General features: G+C 47.7%; 1 protein-coding gene and 1 pseudogene across 1 annotated transcript in view; one reads left to right on the top strand and one right to left on the bottom strand.

Moving 5' to 3' along the window:
• BNIP3 (BCL2 interacting protein 3) overlaps positions 1-16,169 on the bottom strand; it is a 92,511-nt gene that overhangs the window by 59,051 nt on the left and 17,291 nt on the right. The gene's annotated exons all lie outside the window — the stretch shown is intronic.
• Positions 8,000-8,346, top strand: LOC146867517 (large ribosomal subunit protein eL39 pseudogene; annotated as a pseudogene).

Genomic DNA, 16,169 nt, shown 5'->3' with positions numbered 1-16,169 from the left:
AATGGTGGTAAAATGCAAATATTTTGCAACCGCATTTCGGCAGCAAGACATTCTTGCAAAACATTGAGAGAATAGGAAGAAGCACCCTTAAAATACCACCTTCCGAATACCGAATCGCTAACCCATTTTACAATTCGGTAATAAGTTAGTGAATCCCAAGATGGGCATTGTACATAGAAAAAGGCTTTTTTCCGGTAGCAAACTGCAACATGAAAAAAGCTAAGTACATGTTGCCCCAAGTGTTTCACAGTGCAAAAAGTATTCTACGAGATCTGTTCATTCAGTATTTTCAGTTCCCTATAGTAACTTCTCTACTTCTAAAATGGTCATTTTTCAGATAGGAAAAAGGAGGTGTTTCCGGACGAAAGAGAGGCGTTTTAAAATCAAAGTTACACAATAGTTCACCAGCCTTTCACAACAGTGCAACACACTTCGTATTATGATTGGGTATTTGAAGCAGTTCACCGATGTAACACAACTTAAACTGGGATAAATTAAGGTTTTCTATTAGTGAGGTGAAAAGCCAGACATAGTTAGGGCTACATCTCCAAACATATTTACAAAAGCCATTCAATGTTGTTCTGGGACAAGTAAGGACCCGGGCCGGGGAAGGCAAAGCCGGACCCGATGGAGGCCCGGGTAAAACGCCGGCCGGCGGCGGGACCCCCCCACGCCACGCCCCCCGCAATTAGAAGACCCGGCTAGGCCGGGGAGGGCAGGGATAGGCCCACAAACAAAGGAAGCTCCCCCCCCCCAATCAGGGGGCGAGAAAGATAGGCAAGGGGGGGGGTTAAGAAGGGCCAACGGCCCGGGAAACCACATTTCGAATTTCCCCCCCCGCAAAAGAAGAAGAGAAGATCGAGCGGAGATCATCGACCTTTCGCGCCAAAGACCGGCCGGACAAAGGCCCCTGCAGGTGACAGGCTCCAGGCGACGGGATGATCCAAGCTGAAGAGGCAGAAAGGAAAGCCGGGGGAAGCTGACAGACCGGACCGGACAAGGGGACGCAAGGACGCTACACGGCATTTCGCGCCGTTGGTCGGAAGGAAAATATGCGGCCATTCACCCCTGCCCCATCTGTCGGCGAGGGTACGGGCAGGGTCCACCACAGACTGAGGCTCCAGGGCACTTGGAGCCACTACGGCGGTGCCCGGAGCAACAGGAGCAGATTGTGAGCAGGCAACTGGCGTACACGAACCACGCGGGGGTCGGTGCGGGCGGCGGTGCCCCCGAACGGAGGAAGACGGGTGCGGGCGGCAGTGCCCCCTTAGCGAGCCCGGAAGCAAGATTAAAGGAAAAAGGTAAGGAGCGGGGCTGCGCGAAGCAGGGGTACGGCCGACTCAATGTGGGAAGAAACTACACTAGAACTAGAAACTAACCACACTAGTCCCCTGCCCTCTCCCCCGCCGCCCCCCCCCCGCTTTGCCTCTTAAAAGTGACCCTCTAGGCAGTGGAGACGTTGACGTCAAAGAACTCCTCGCTGGCATGTGCAGAAAAATTAGAACGAAGTGACGCTTCTGGTGGCTGCAGCTGCTGTTCCGTGTTGGGGCGGCAGTGCCGCCAGTTTACTGCCGAGGGCGCTGCTCCCATTCCGGGTCGAGGTATCCACGCACCTAGCAACAACAGCATGTAACATAAACACATTCCTCCCGGCATAACTTTTCGACTGGAACCTCGCGTATAAACTATGTTTAGGATACATCTGAAAAGTTTTAAAGAAGACGCACTACGTATCAAGGGGGGGTCACGCGAACCGTTTGTAAAAAGGAGCTCACCGCAAGCGTTCCGGGGGAACTAGATTTGCGAAGATTGACATGAATAACAATAATACATCGTGCTAAATATACCGATACACAAGGCCACCATTATTTGTTTATATGGATAGGAAGGTTAAGCGATGTGCCCAGAATCACAGAGTGCGTAATGATAGGGATCGATTGCTGGCAAAAGTAACCCATCAGTGATTACTGCACGAAGATCCTTTAAGGTGTCACATTTTCTATACTGGAATCTACGCATTATCAAACTCAGTGAGTCCCTAAAATTCATGTTGAAAGACTGTATAAATATGCCACACTTAGAACGTATTCTGCTCTGAAAGTTGACCTGTTCAACAGGACAGACAAGTTCGTGCTCTCCAAATACGGTGCTGTGTAAAGATTCCCAATTATACCTTATCAGTAACTTCAAATCATCTCTGGCCACCTAACTGTTCACTACTGAAGATTTAATGATTTGCGACTGCCGCCTCCTGCCTTGATCTCCCCCGCTAGGAATCCCCACAAACATTCTTTGAAATCCTGAAGGGGATGGCGCAGCGAACAAATACCATCTAAATTACAGGTATACATCAAGTTAGGGGATACTTAAAAGGTACAAGACCAAGAACTTTAAGTTAGGCAGTATAGTTTAAGAGCGCTTGGTGTGGGGAAGCATACACACGGGGCCGGACAAACGGAATAGTGGGGAGTTTGTATTGAATAATAAGAAGGGATTTCTAGCCAAAGTAACCCTTTTGCATCAGTAATGAAGGTTCTGATAAGCTATATGTTGCGGGATATATGCAGTTCCGGGATGAAAGTTACTAGCTCACTATTCTATATTGGGAGTTTAAGGTATAAATTCCAAGTAACAAAAGATGGCTCGTTGGAACACAGCAGTCTGCTGATCGGTTTCCATCATATGCAGTCTGCAATCTAATTGGTACACGCGCTTTGCAGCAGGCGTGTTATCCCTCTGCACTACCGTCCCCTAAGGCAAATCCTCAATGTTACAAAGCACCGTTTTCTCGGCAAGAAGAGAATTAATCACACGAGTTTTCTTGACAATTATGTGAGGCTGGGTAATTGCCGGCGGGAAGACACGCTGAGAAACGCTGCAGCAGGTGATGGTGCTTAAAAAGAGTAAACCTTCAGCAGGTGCTTAAAAAGCGTAAAGCAGGTGCTTAAAAAGCGGAAACCTTCAAACACGGCGCCTTTAGGAAGCCAGCACCCGGTGCGGTGGCACCGGTCGCACCGCCCTACCGTACCACGATAGGGGCCCGAGCACACCGCACACGACTTACAAGGAATGGAGATGGTATAGCGGTCACGAACAGCGGTTATGAATGCTGTGTCAGAGGCAATCAATCATAGGAGCAAATCCGCGTTTAGGAAAGGACACATAAGCCAAGGGACGGAAAGGGTAGGAGTCACAGGTCATTCAGACCGGTAGGCAGTATAGTTTAAGAGTGCGCAGGGTGGAGAAGCACGCACGCAGAGTCGAAAAGAAACAGCATAGGCGGGAGCTTGTCTTTAAAGATAAGAATCGATCTATAGCCATAAGAAAACCCTGTGGTGACATTAACGGATGCGATAATAAGGTGAATATGGCGGGGGTTATGCAGTTCTGGGAGGAAAGTTAATAGCTCGCTATGCCTCATGGGGACTTTAAGGATAAATCGCAAGTAACGAAAGGAGGTATCTTTCGAAAGCAGTAATCGGCGGACCCGGTTACATCATACACAGTCTGTAATGTACTTGGTAAACGTGCCTTGCAGCAGGCATATTAACCCGCTGCGCGGTTAGCCCAGTAAGCTAAAGTGAGTGGGGTTGGGCACCACGCACGTACGCACGGGGAGGCAAGCATGTGTCTCAAACAGAGGGCGACGCAGTCAGGAGCGGCATTATGCTGCAAGGCGCCCACCCCGCTTTGCCCCACCGGAGGGGCAAGGCCAAACCAATCCATCCACCTCCAGCAGATAAAGAGAGGGGTTCAACGGTTGGCTCGCTTAACAAGGTCAGCGCTGAAGCACCTGGTTGTGAAGCGAATCAAATTCGAGGCTGGTTTGACACAGCATGACAAATGACCCAACTACCTCACAAGTCCCAGCACCTGACAGAATTCCATTCAGAAAGAAGCAACCTGTACCACCGGTTTGAGTTACCGAACCATCAGCGATAAACACACTTACATGGGGTACCTAGGGGGGGTTTGGCTCTTGAGAGACCCTCCTTAGCTAGAACAAACCGGAGGTACAGTGGCCAGCGGATGCGCAACCGGCTTATCGCTGTAAGAGGATCATCTCACAGAAGTTTGGTGTGCAAGATACGGTTAACAAATATATATGGCCCCATTGCAGTTAATAGAAATTCTACATCCAATGAGGCAATAGTGCAGTAAACAATATTTGAGAGATGTTTTTCTCAGACGATGTTCCAGGGCCTTGGTATTCAGTTACACAAGTAAAACAGTATGATTTTCTTTCGTACTAAACAAAGATCTGGGAGTGGCAGGTCACTGCAGATAAAAGGCAAGTTGGCAAGAAACATCAGAGCGGAAAATAAGCATAGTGGTGGTACCAGGTATAGTGGGGGCAGACAGGCAGTGCGGGCGAGGCTTTCCCGAGGTGGGTAGGACAACCCAGCTCTGGGTGTCATATTAAATGCTAGACATTTCGAGTTGAGCAGGACCCGGACAGGGCGGGACAAGAGCTACCGTTTGGGTAGAGGAGGGCCCCCGTAAGAAAAGTACACCAGGCTGGCCTAGAAAAACAGCAGAAAGGTACCAAGACAGCCTGGGGGCTATAACAATCCAGATTACCGGAGGAACAAATACACAGCCAAGGCCAGATGCCAGCAAAAAGGCCTGGCGATGGGAGGGCGGCATCCTGCAAGGCCTCATCGGGGCACGCACCACTCAGGGCCCACAGGAGCAAAATGGCCAACCGCAGGAACGCCCGACTGAACTAAGGAAAAAAGCAGGGCGGAGGTGGTAAAGGGAGCAAATGTTGACCATACAGCTCCAAATACCGCGTAAACGAACGGGAAGTGGGGTATACGGCCTCCCCAGCGGCTGAAGGGTAGTAGAGACGTGCTTGGAGACAGAAAACAGGTGCGGCTCCAGAGAGCAAGGAAACAATTAGTCTGCATAGTGAGGGATTGCTGCGAATTGAGGCAGGCAAGCCCTGCCCGCGAGAGGCATAACCATTCGCTTACGGTCAAAGGCACAACGACATATTCCTGCAACTTGCGCTGAGGCACACGCCACCGATCAACCAGCCTGGTGGCAAAGATGGGCAAACCAATTCCCCTAGTGTCAATTACGAAAAGCTAGTCCATTATACCTGCTCCACACACTGAGCATAGTGGAGAGGGTGAAGCTAGAAGGCATAGAAAAATCCAGAAGAGAGCTACACACCACCAGGGCCAAAGCCTGCAAGGCCCCGGGGTGGACGTCAGGCAGCATGGGCCGATAAACTGGTAGTTGGGGTAACACCTGGAGGAGGGGGTACACCACTCGGGGATAGGAAGAGACAAGTTCACGCGGATCATCGTGGGCATATTCGAGCTAGGAGGGGGCAAGTAGGTCGCGAGGCTAGGTCGAGCTAAGGGGGGAGCTCCCTCCGATCGAAAAACCGTAGGGAGCGTGGCGGAGCTGACACGAGGAACCTAGTAGAGAACAAAATTACTAGGAGATAGATGAAAGGCTCGCATGGTGTCCTTGTCATGACTCACGGCAGGGGCACTGGGGGAGCCATTGGGCGGCGTGCCGCCAGACAAAGAACAAAGATGACACTCCCGCAGTACCCCGGGGATGCCTTACGGCAGGGGTACAGACGGAGAAGATGACGAGGACCCCGCCGCAAGAAAATAGAGTAGATGCTCAAGTAAGGTCCTTGGGATGCCAAACGGCAGAGACCGCTGGGAGAAGGGAGGGCCCCGAAAGGAGACCGGACGAGCGGGACGGCACTTGCAGCCCGGGCATGCCCAGAAAGGGACACCCGCCAAATCGGTAGCAAGTTGAAGCCTAGACCCGTGAATCGAAACACAGGGATTGGGGCCCCTCTCTCCTCTCCCAGGCAATTGAGGCGGCTGGGTCCAGAATGCGAATAGAAAAAATGACGAACAATGGATAAAAATGAAACATGGTCATTGAAGGACTATAATAAGACCATGAGTGTTGAAATTTGAAATATGAAGATTTCCTGTTAACAAAATGTTTGTTGTGAAAATAAAACTGCGACCTTTTCAGGCACCAAGAAGTGGTCAAGTACTAATTAAGGGAAAAGCGCGCAGCGATGGCAACAAACATGGGGGAGTGGGGAGGGAGTGCTCGCCGCCTGGACGGGGTTAGGACCCGGGCCGGGGAAGGCAAAGCCGGACCCGATGGAGGCCCGGGTAAAACGCCGGCCGGCGGCGGGACCCCCCCACGCCACGCCCCCCGCAATTAGAAGACCCGGCTAGGCCGGGGAGGGCAGGGATAGGCCCACAAACAAAGGAAGCTCCCCCCCCCCCAATCAGGGGGCGAGAAAGATAGGCAAGGGGGGGGGTTAAGAAGGGCCAACGGCCCGGGAAACCACATTTCGAATTTCCCCCCCCGCAAAAGAAGAAGAGAAGCCCACCCACCCACACCTAAGGATACGGGCGTCGCAGCCGTAGGGGGGAAGGGTAGCGGAGCTGACACGAGGAACCTAGTAGAGAACAAAATTACTAGGAGATAGATGAAAGGCTCGCATGGTGTCCTTGTCATGACTCACGGCAGGGGCACTGGGGGAGCCATTGGGCGGCGTGCCGCCAGACAAAGAACAAAGATGACACTCCCGCAGTACCCCGGGGATGCCTTACGGCAGGGGTACAGACGGAGAAGATGACGAGGACCCCGCCGCAAGAAAATAGAGTAGATGCTCAAGTAAGGTCCTTGGGATGCCAAACGGCAGAGACCGCTGGGAGAAGGGAGGGCCCCGAAAGGAGACCGGACGAGCGGGACGGCACTTGCAGCCCGGGCATGCCCAGAAAGGGACACCCGCCAAATCGGTAGCAAGTTGAAGCCTAGACCCGTGAATCGAAACACAGGGATTGGGGCCCCTCTCTCCTCTCCCAGGCAATTGAGGCGGCTGGGTCCAGAATGCGAATAGAAAAAATGACGAACAATGGATAAAAATGAAACATGGTCATTGAAGGACTATAATAAGACCATGAGTGTTGAAATTTGAAATATGAAGATTTCCTGTTAACAAAATGTTTGTTGTGAAAATAAAACTGCGACCTTTTCAGGCACCAAGAAGTGGTCAAGTACTAATTAAGGGAAAAGCGCGCAGCGATGGCAACAAACATGGGGGAGTGGGGAGGGAGTGCTCGCCGCCTGGACGGGGTTTAGCACTCTGGCGGGAGGGTGAGTGAGGCACACACTGGTCTGAAAACTGTGAAAATATTATTGACGGCAAATGAAAGAGCGTTGCCTCTCGAGTGGCCGTTCCGGGAAAGCAAGTTAGATCTGCAGTTTATTATTAACCTGTGATAATCTATGACCATATGCTGTTCCTTGAACAGAAAAGAACATGATGCAGACGGAAAAGCCTTTGTGTTGAAGTAATCCACGTTGTTTTGCAATCTTTAGCGTACCCTTCACGCCTTTACACACTTCTAAGGGAGAGCAGCTGACCAGCACGTGCCCTGTGCCAAACGCCCTGCGTAGCCTTATGCGCGGTCATGTGATTGGAGTGAATTCCACCTTAGCACGAAATATATCCTTTTATAACATTTTCTTAAGGGTTCAGGTCGTGGTTAAAAAGTATGCAGACTCTTTTATAACCAGAAGAACGGGGTCTTCAGGCACACAAAATTGTATAATTACATTAAAATAAATGCAGTGAATGTGTACTTTGCCAAAGCAGTTAAAGGGCAGTAACTGGTAACGTCTCAAATCGATATGCAGCCCAGTAAGTCAATGCAGCTATAAACATGTTACTCTAGGGAAATTAAAACATCTTGCCATTCTCGCTACAAAATCCTTCAAGGAGTTTGAGGTGCTCATCAGTGAACAAAACTGAGACCCACATTAGTTTAAATGAGTCCTCCACTTAAGATTCAACATAACTCAAACTACTGAATTTATTTTTATAGTCTACCATACACAAAATAAAAGCTATTGCAACAATCTGGTTTCACAGCATTTTATGTGCTCCTTTCCATCCTCTTTCCAATCCGCCATTGCGGTGACCGGGTGTAAGTTATTCACCATGTCCTCCCACAAAATGTTCAAGATTATGCGGTTCCTCGCTAAGAAACAGAACAGACCTATCCCGCAGTGGATCCGCATGAAAACCGGCAACAAGATCAGGTACAACTCCAAGAGATGACACTGGAGGAGGACCACGCTGGGATTGTAAAAAAAGCAGGTCTTATGGATTGCAAATTGGTTCCTGTTCATCTGTCTGCAGTCAAAGACCAAGTGTAATTCTGGTGGCAGGTTCCCAATGCCTGTACTCATGTTTGCTTTTGAGGACTTGAAAAACATGTTTGGCTACAACAACTGGCGTAAATATCTGCATTGTTGCAGATTTAAAAAGTCAATACTGATGATCAAATAAACAAACAGGTTACCCTCTTGTCTCGAAGTCCTTTTGCTGAATTTAGCTATTGCTTTTTGACTTCATTGTGTTTTGTAGAAGTCAGAGTCCTGTCTGTTATCTTTCCACTGCATTTAATTAATTCTGCTTTTCAGCATCAATCACAATGTGTTTTTTAATTATCATTTAAAATTGCCATAGCTTTTTTTAATACAGTTTTAGGTTTGCCTAGTTATTTTCAGGTTTCGCCTGCACAGTGCTTGCGCTGTTTGTGAAATCTCTTGTACTTGATTTATCTTAAAAGGGGTCTCTTGTCAGTAACCAAGCCGTTTACTGTGTTCATTCGCTGTTATGTGGAACTTTCTTTCTGTTTACTTTTTCTGGCTGCACGCTGTGAAAAAGCTGTTACATCGTGACGCCACTGAGGAAGAATTTGATCTCACTACATTTTATGTGAGCTTAAGTTCTTGAACTCAATTATGACTGTTTTGAGCAGTTATATTAGTGTGCCTGCTCAAGCCCATGTGAAGATCTCGTGTCCCTCTCCCCAAATTGGAAGAACTGGACAATGCTGCCATCCCCTCCATTATTATGGAGTTATGTACCTGTTTCGATTTTGTCTATTCCTGCTGTTTGCGACAATTGTCTCCCTTTATGTGTGTCGCAATTCTCTGTAAAACGCTCTGATACCCTCAAGAGTCATGTTTGCGCTATACAAAACTTTTTAAATAAAATAAATAAATACCCCAAAACAGTCCCTTAACTAAATGCCCAAGCAGCCCAAATACGAATTTTCAATCGGGAAAAGAGGCAGGGCCCTTTCGTGCCAAACTGAAGCCATTGCCTAATTAGATAAATGGTGCAATCCACAAACTATCTGCACTCCGGTGCATACCTACGCAGGCATAAGTTTTCAGATGCCCATATGAAGGCAGACACGGATTCCCTAAATAAGGACCTGAGCAAACCTACACGTACAACTTTTAATAAGACCGCAGAAAATATTCCGGATCAGCACAGCTGTAAATAATTGTGCGGGAAACCCAGGAGGTCTCCCCCTCCCTAAGTGCCGCAGCAGGCCCTGCTTGAAGAGCGTTAGAGCAGAGGCTTCCCTTGCTCCAATATGGCTCAGGTTGGGAAGTTGTTTATTTCAGGATTTATTCATTTAATATTCGTTTTTCTAAAACAATTCCACATTCCAAATATTCTTACTCCGAATTAGACCCTACAAGGTTATATTCACCTCCCCCTCAATTTGTACGCATCACAGGTTAGAGTAACGCATTTTAAGTTACTCCACGCGTTACTGCCTGGCCTTAAGTGTGTCGTGCATGACAACTGATGACCGCTGATCGTGTGTTCCTTCGGAGTTTCATTGTTTCCTGGCTCTGAAGGTTAGACTCTCTCCAGGACCCCTGCTGGTTAGCAACAGTCCCAAAGGTCCCGGATGACGCGCGCTCAGTGCGCTCTGTGAAACCTCAGCTGCACTTTCTGGGACATGGTCTCGAGCAGAGAACGTTCCTCCTACACCTGCGCCCCCTCAGCAGAGGGCTCCACCGATTACCAGAAGGTCCTACATGGAAGCACTGAACGGCCTCTGCATGGTGCAACCCGACACAGGCAGACTGCAGAACCTGCAGCCAAATCACCCAGCTCCCCCCTACGCCCGCACCCTCGCAGAGCAGCGACCGCCATAAATACTGCACCTTGGGTCGGCGCCCACCGCGGCTGAACTGGGCTCTCATATAAATATAACTCAGCAGAAACGAGCCTCTGCTGCCACACAGGTCAGAAACAAATATGAACCAATCTTTTACTCGGGCGAAGCACGGGCCTGTGGGTGAAAAGAGACAGTGTGGAATGGGCTAGATTTTAATTAGCGCCTCCCGTGCCATATTTAGAAACAATGATGAAGCCGCAGCTGTTGCTTTCACCTTGTAACTGAAGCAGCGAGTGAGTCTGTCTCAGCCTGCAGGGGGAGCTGCAATGCAGAAGTGTCGCATGCACTGCTCCGGAGCAGGAACAGTGGCCGCGCTGCAGGGGCATCAAGCACAGAAATCCAAACAACTTTAAACAATTAACTATTTAGCCAGCAAAAATAAGCATCGTGAGAGTTGTAGTTTTTGAACATAAGCTTAGTAGTGCTGACTAAATAAAAAAAAATAGTCTGGCCTGAGAGTGATCAATGTATCATAGAGTCAGCTGACAGCGTTGCTGAATGGAGGGAGGATAGAGGAGCCCTGGGAGAGGGGTGATGCATGGCAAAGAATGAAGGAAATGGGGCACAAGCATGAAAGGTGGGAGTTGTGCAAGACTGAAATAAGGGGATATATTGGAGAAGCCAGTAAGCAGGAGCACGACGGCCAGGGGCACTGCAGACGCGAGGTGGGAGAGACAGTCCTAGCAACCAGGGTTGGGAGGACCTTCGCAGGAGACTGGAAGGAGGGGAAAATGATATAGGAGCTTGAAGAGAGTGGAGGGAGTACAAATGCATGAGCATGAAGGGCCTTCCATTGAATGATCATGAACAGAGTGAGTTCTGACTGCGGGAAGGCCGCAGGTGCCTAAAAGGATGGAGGGTGGAAGGGGCCCGGATGCAGGACATTCCAAAGCAGGCAGGAGGAAACGCTGTTGCATCCATTGGAGGGAGGAGGTGATTGAATGCGTGTCCTGGTGCTTAAAGAAGCTGCACTCTGGTCAGTTACTGCTGAGAAAGCAACAGAGCTCTCGCGTTTTGCGATTCCACCCACGACTAATGTAACATGTCCAGGTTTTTTATTTGCAGTCTGCAACCTATAGTCCTTGTATTCAATTATTCATTCAGGATTATAGCTGCCATGATGTAAAGTAAATACCTGCAGTGATGAGATCCTCAAGCATTTCATTTGGAAACGCAAGAGCTCTCTCAATTGCCATTTTCAAGCTAGGTACATTTCTGGTACAGTTTGTTTCAAATGCTAGTGGTTAGGGTGCAGCTTGCTATATGGATAAGAGTTTAAGAGCCGCACACAGAGGGAGCAGGTGTACAGAACAATAAAGTAGAACACTGGGGGGGGGGGGGGGGGGGAAATACTTAACACTGGGGGGGGGGGAAATACTTAATACTGCTATGGATACTTAAGTTCCACAGCCGACTAGTTTCCCATGGGTTAGTAGCTCATCCAGACCATTTGCTTCTGTATTCTGGGCTTTGAAGCCCCGTTTATGCGACTGTAAAACCAGGACTGTCCCGGCAGGCACAGAAAACAATTCTAGATCCACACATGGAGCTGGGAGAGAGCTTTGTTTCAGTCAATAATGAGATCTGCGACCAAGTGCCGCTCGAGGTGTCACGCATAAGGCCTGAAGACACTGGTAAACACAAAGAACCCCTGGAAATGCCACACGTAACAGGATGAAAACTAATGGCTAATGGGTTGTTTGGGTCTGAGAACAGTAATTACACAGAGGCAAAGTTAACAGCAGTCAGACCTATATATCACAGACCAAATATTCATGCAGGACTGGCTCTTTAGCTAACGTTACCCTGCCTGCAGGGGCTTCACTGTGGGTAAAGGCAGATGGGTTCACACATAAAAAGTGGATACGGGTGAAAGCCATGCCACGCATCTGAAAGTATCCAATAGAAGGGGGACCCCTGTAGGTAGGATGGGTTGGCCTGTGGTTTCTCTTGTAACCTAGACCCAAATTTGGGCGTATCTATATTATTATAGTGTAGGCAGTCGATTTTTTTCATTAATATTTGTTCACGCATCTGAAAGTGTCCCTTAGAATATTAGTCTGCTTTGCAGCTATGCAGCACCCTCCTTCTTGACCCTACCCGATCAATAACATTTATTCTTCTTCTGGCACACTTAAGTAGAATTCCCAAATCTTGTTAAGACACATCTGATCCATAGTATTAAAAACTTTCTTCCTAGCCAAACACATTTAAGACTCCCATAAGCTCCCAAACGAGTCTCACACTCAGGGTTCTTTTGCTTATAGTGGGCAAGGGTTTAATCTAGCCAAAGAAAGTTTCATCCAGGTGCAATAAATAAAAATAAAAATATGTTTCTGGGGCCATTACTATGTGATCGATAAAGAGGGGTCCACGCCTGGCTCTGTACAGTTGGAGTCAATTTGAAAAGAGTTTCAACACAAATAACTATTCCCCCAATAATGGACATGGGCATCAGGGAACAGGTGAAGGGGTTGTGGGCCTAGGTCATGTGAGCAAAATGGAAAATTTCTCTTAAGCCATTCTCACTTCTGCTTAAGGTTTATTACACAAATAAAAGAAATCACGGAAACGAAGCTTATGGACATCTCAGCTCCTGCCATTCACGAAGCAACCAAACACGACTAAAATATGATTTTTTTAGAACTGATTCAACAAAAGAGCCAAAGGGCTTCCTGTCCTCCATAAGACTTTGTTATCAGTTGCATACTTCCAGCCAGAATCTGAATCACTCAAGTAAAATTCAACCTTTTCTCAATAATTTCTTTCATATTAATTTACAGACCTCCCCCACCTAACTCTGCCATCCTTGATCTGTTAAGCAAGTCCTTTGCATTCATAGTTTTCATCCACTGCACCTACAGGACTTCAATATCTGGCTTGTGAATTCCAGATGGTGCCACCTTCAGTATGATCATACCCAGTCAGAAAGTTCTCAACCTTCAAAAACTTGTGGCTGGGCCTGTCTATTCAACTGGTCATGCTGTGGACGCCCTCCACTCTAATCTTCAAGCCATTGAAATAGATCCGCCCTACCAACTACTCTAGAATTACTACTGTTCCGCCCACCTCTCTATCAAGATGACTCATTAAAAGGCTCTGCTTACAATGAATTAACATGCTCACATGTGGAATTTCCACTTGACTTTGGCTCTACACCAACACCTAATCAATCAATCGGCTCTGCCAGCCTTTCCCAAACTGTGGGTCGGTGAAGTCAAGAGCAATAAATAAAGATGCTTTTGAAAAAGGTGTTATCTTGTCACATTTGCCAGTACTTCAAATGTCAGGTTTGTCTTCTGACAAATTGAGTCGTATTATTTTTTTTACTTTCTTTCTCTGACTGCAAAGGGAGAGTACTTTTTAAGTGCATTATGTGACAATCTAGCTGGGGTGCAGGGACTGTGAAAGCACAGACTGTAGGATGCTATTTTTAGTAACACACAATAAAATGTAAATACCTGTAAATGAATTTTAAGCAGTCAGTAGTTCGGAAAGCAAAAATGAAACACGCTTTTTTGTAATTCTGAAGTGTGCTGAAAGCAGGGATTTTATAGGATCAAATCAAAATCAAGACACTTTACTTGGTAATGTACAAACAGTAAATATTCAGAGAAACCAGATTTCCGCACATCATCCTTTGTGTGCTATATAGTTTTAATCAGTTAAACTGTATGTCTGTGCTAATGTAGTGGCCATTTCAATGGAAGACGTGCTGCCTGTAAATGACAATGTGCGCCCACATGATGCTTTAGTTATATTTTTTTTTTTTTAAATCCCCCGCCTCATGTTCATGTAAGGTAGATGGGTCGTAAAAGTTTGCCGTTCTAAAAGCTGGGTCGTGGTTCTAAAATGTATGGGAAGCTCTGGGCTATGCTATTCCCATGTCAGATCACAAGAAACCCTCGGCTGCACCACAGCAGACAATTGATTCAAAGTAACACAGAGCAAAACACACTGTTGCAATACTCAACCTCTGGACCTCAGGTGCCTTTGACTCTTTGGTGCTGCTGCAGCTCCAACACCCACCCTGTAGTTCACAAGGTTACAAATGATTTACCTCAGAACTCAGTGTACTCAGGTGAGTGAACTGCATTCTTCATTGCAAATGGTAGCCAAGTGCTGATCCATCTGACTATCACTGTACAACCAACAACTGAGACTAAAGAGAACCAAGAAGAAATAGGAAAAGAGGCACTGCACCAACCGCCTTACTGATTCCAAGTGATCTTCAAAGGAACCCGCAAAGCTCCCATCTGTATCGCACAACCTATAAACTATGTACTATTAAAACAGCTACCGCTCAGCAATTTTGCAATGCACTGGGTAACTATTCATCTGGCCTTCAAATCCAGGAATAAAATGAGCAGGCTAGATAACACTCGGAGCAAAAGTGGGAACCCCTCTTCCACAACGACCATCCACACCACTCCATTACCCAGATATTATTTATGACCAAGTCTTCATCAAGCGGACTTCGGGAGCACAAGCTGACCCAACCTCACTGACAGCAGTGCAGATGTTTCTAGCCAGTCTCTCACATCTTTTCAGCTCACACCACGCTCAACTACTCATTTGAAGATGAATCTTCTCAGATGGTCTGAACACCTTGAACCGCAAACCTCATCCGAAGAAGCCTAAGCTTGATCCGGAAACTCTTACAACTACAAACTGATGGATAATGCATACGTCTTATGTAAGCCGATTGAAAAAGGCAGCTTTCAGGGAACTTAATGATTACATAAAGCCCATGAATTCTTGGTTAACGCTCCGGTCGGTTTCCTCCAAACTCAAGGGACCGATTCTTCTTTCAAAGACACAATGGATGAGCTCAAAACAGTTGGTCCAAAAAGGGCAACCCTCCTCATTCTCTTTAACCCCTCCTATATTTATTTGACACAGTTTGTCACCCCTGCTCCCTCCACCAATGCAAACTTTCACAAATAGTAAGTGTAAACGGGTCTTTAGACTCATGCTCCATGTTCAGCATTGAGAAGCCTTGATTCAGACCCCGAATGGCCTCCCAATTATACACGTTTCGCATAATCTCATCCACATTTTATGATAAAAATTCAGATTTTGAACCAGTGTCAGTTTCAGGGATGCTTCCATCTCAGGTACATCAGCGCACAATGAAGACAGCAACTACCTACTCAGTTTTCACCTCGCACCCATTCAGATACAACCTTCTTCTTTCACTTCCCCAGCGGTTCCTTCTGAGGTCGGACTCCTTCAGCTTCCCACCGACTAACATGCAGCCCCAGGGTTCAAGGATAAAGGTGTCGGGCAATCCATTATGACTTTCCTCTTGGCTGGGAAAGTTGGCATGTGCTTTACTCACACCTCGTGTTAACCTTGTTAAAGGATTTACACTGTTGATGAACTACCTGCCTGTAGACCTGGAAGATTGGGAGCGATGTGCAGTCATGTCTATGTGCCATTTAAAGGATTTGGAACCAGTGCAAATACTTCAGAATGCAGGCTATAATACACACGGGTGCAGTGCAGGGGTAAATGCTGTAGTATCGTGGCCCTGTGTGTGGGTATGCTCCTGAGAAGAAGATGGTGAGGCCCTTAGGCATCACCTCCCAAGAACCAGTGCACTAGGAGCAGCATGTCTGCTATAGCGCTGCATTCTTTTTGTTTGTAATCTGTTTATTGGCATTTTGAAAACAAACACATGGAGACATGAAGAACAAAGCTGCCACGGGCGTATGCATCCGTTCATAGCAGTGATTCAGGATTATGCCAAGTACAAACATCAGCAGGGCATTGCCTCCGCATTCTTAAGCACATCCACTACAGGTCAGTTCAGTGGAGGGTGCCCCCCCTGCACTGTACATGCAGAGGGCCCCCACGCTCCGGATCCAGTCCGAAGCTCTCTGGCCAGAGGCCTGCCAGTGCCGGAGGGAGCCCTCAGAGTTCGCCCCCCTCCGCATGGCGGGGGTGTTTGGTACGCCACTGGCAGTTGCTGGGTTGAACACGTTCCTCTGCGCCCTCTGCTAATGATCAGTTTTCTGCCTGACTTTCGCCAACAGCCACTTAAGGGAAGTAGCTGATTTCTCAAGGTCGCTGAGGCAGGCCTCGGCATTTCCCAAACATTCCGACACTTTAGACTTC

Source organism: Triturus cristatus, chromosome 1_2, assembly GCF_964204655.1.
Source record: "Triturus cristatus chromosome 1_2, aTriCri1.1, whole genome shotgun sequence".
Lineage (NCBI taxonomy): Eukaryota > Metazoa > Chordata > Amphibia > Caudata > Salamandridae > Triturus > Triturus cristatus.
The sequence above is the reverse complement of the archived record's forward strand: the minus strand, read 5'-3'. Positions and strand labels throughout refer to the sequence as shown.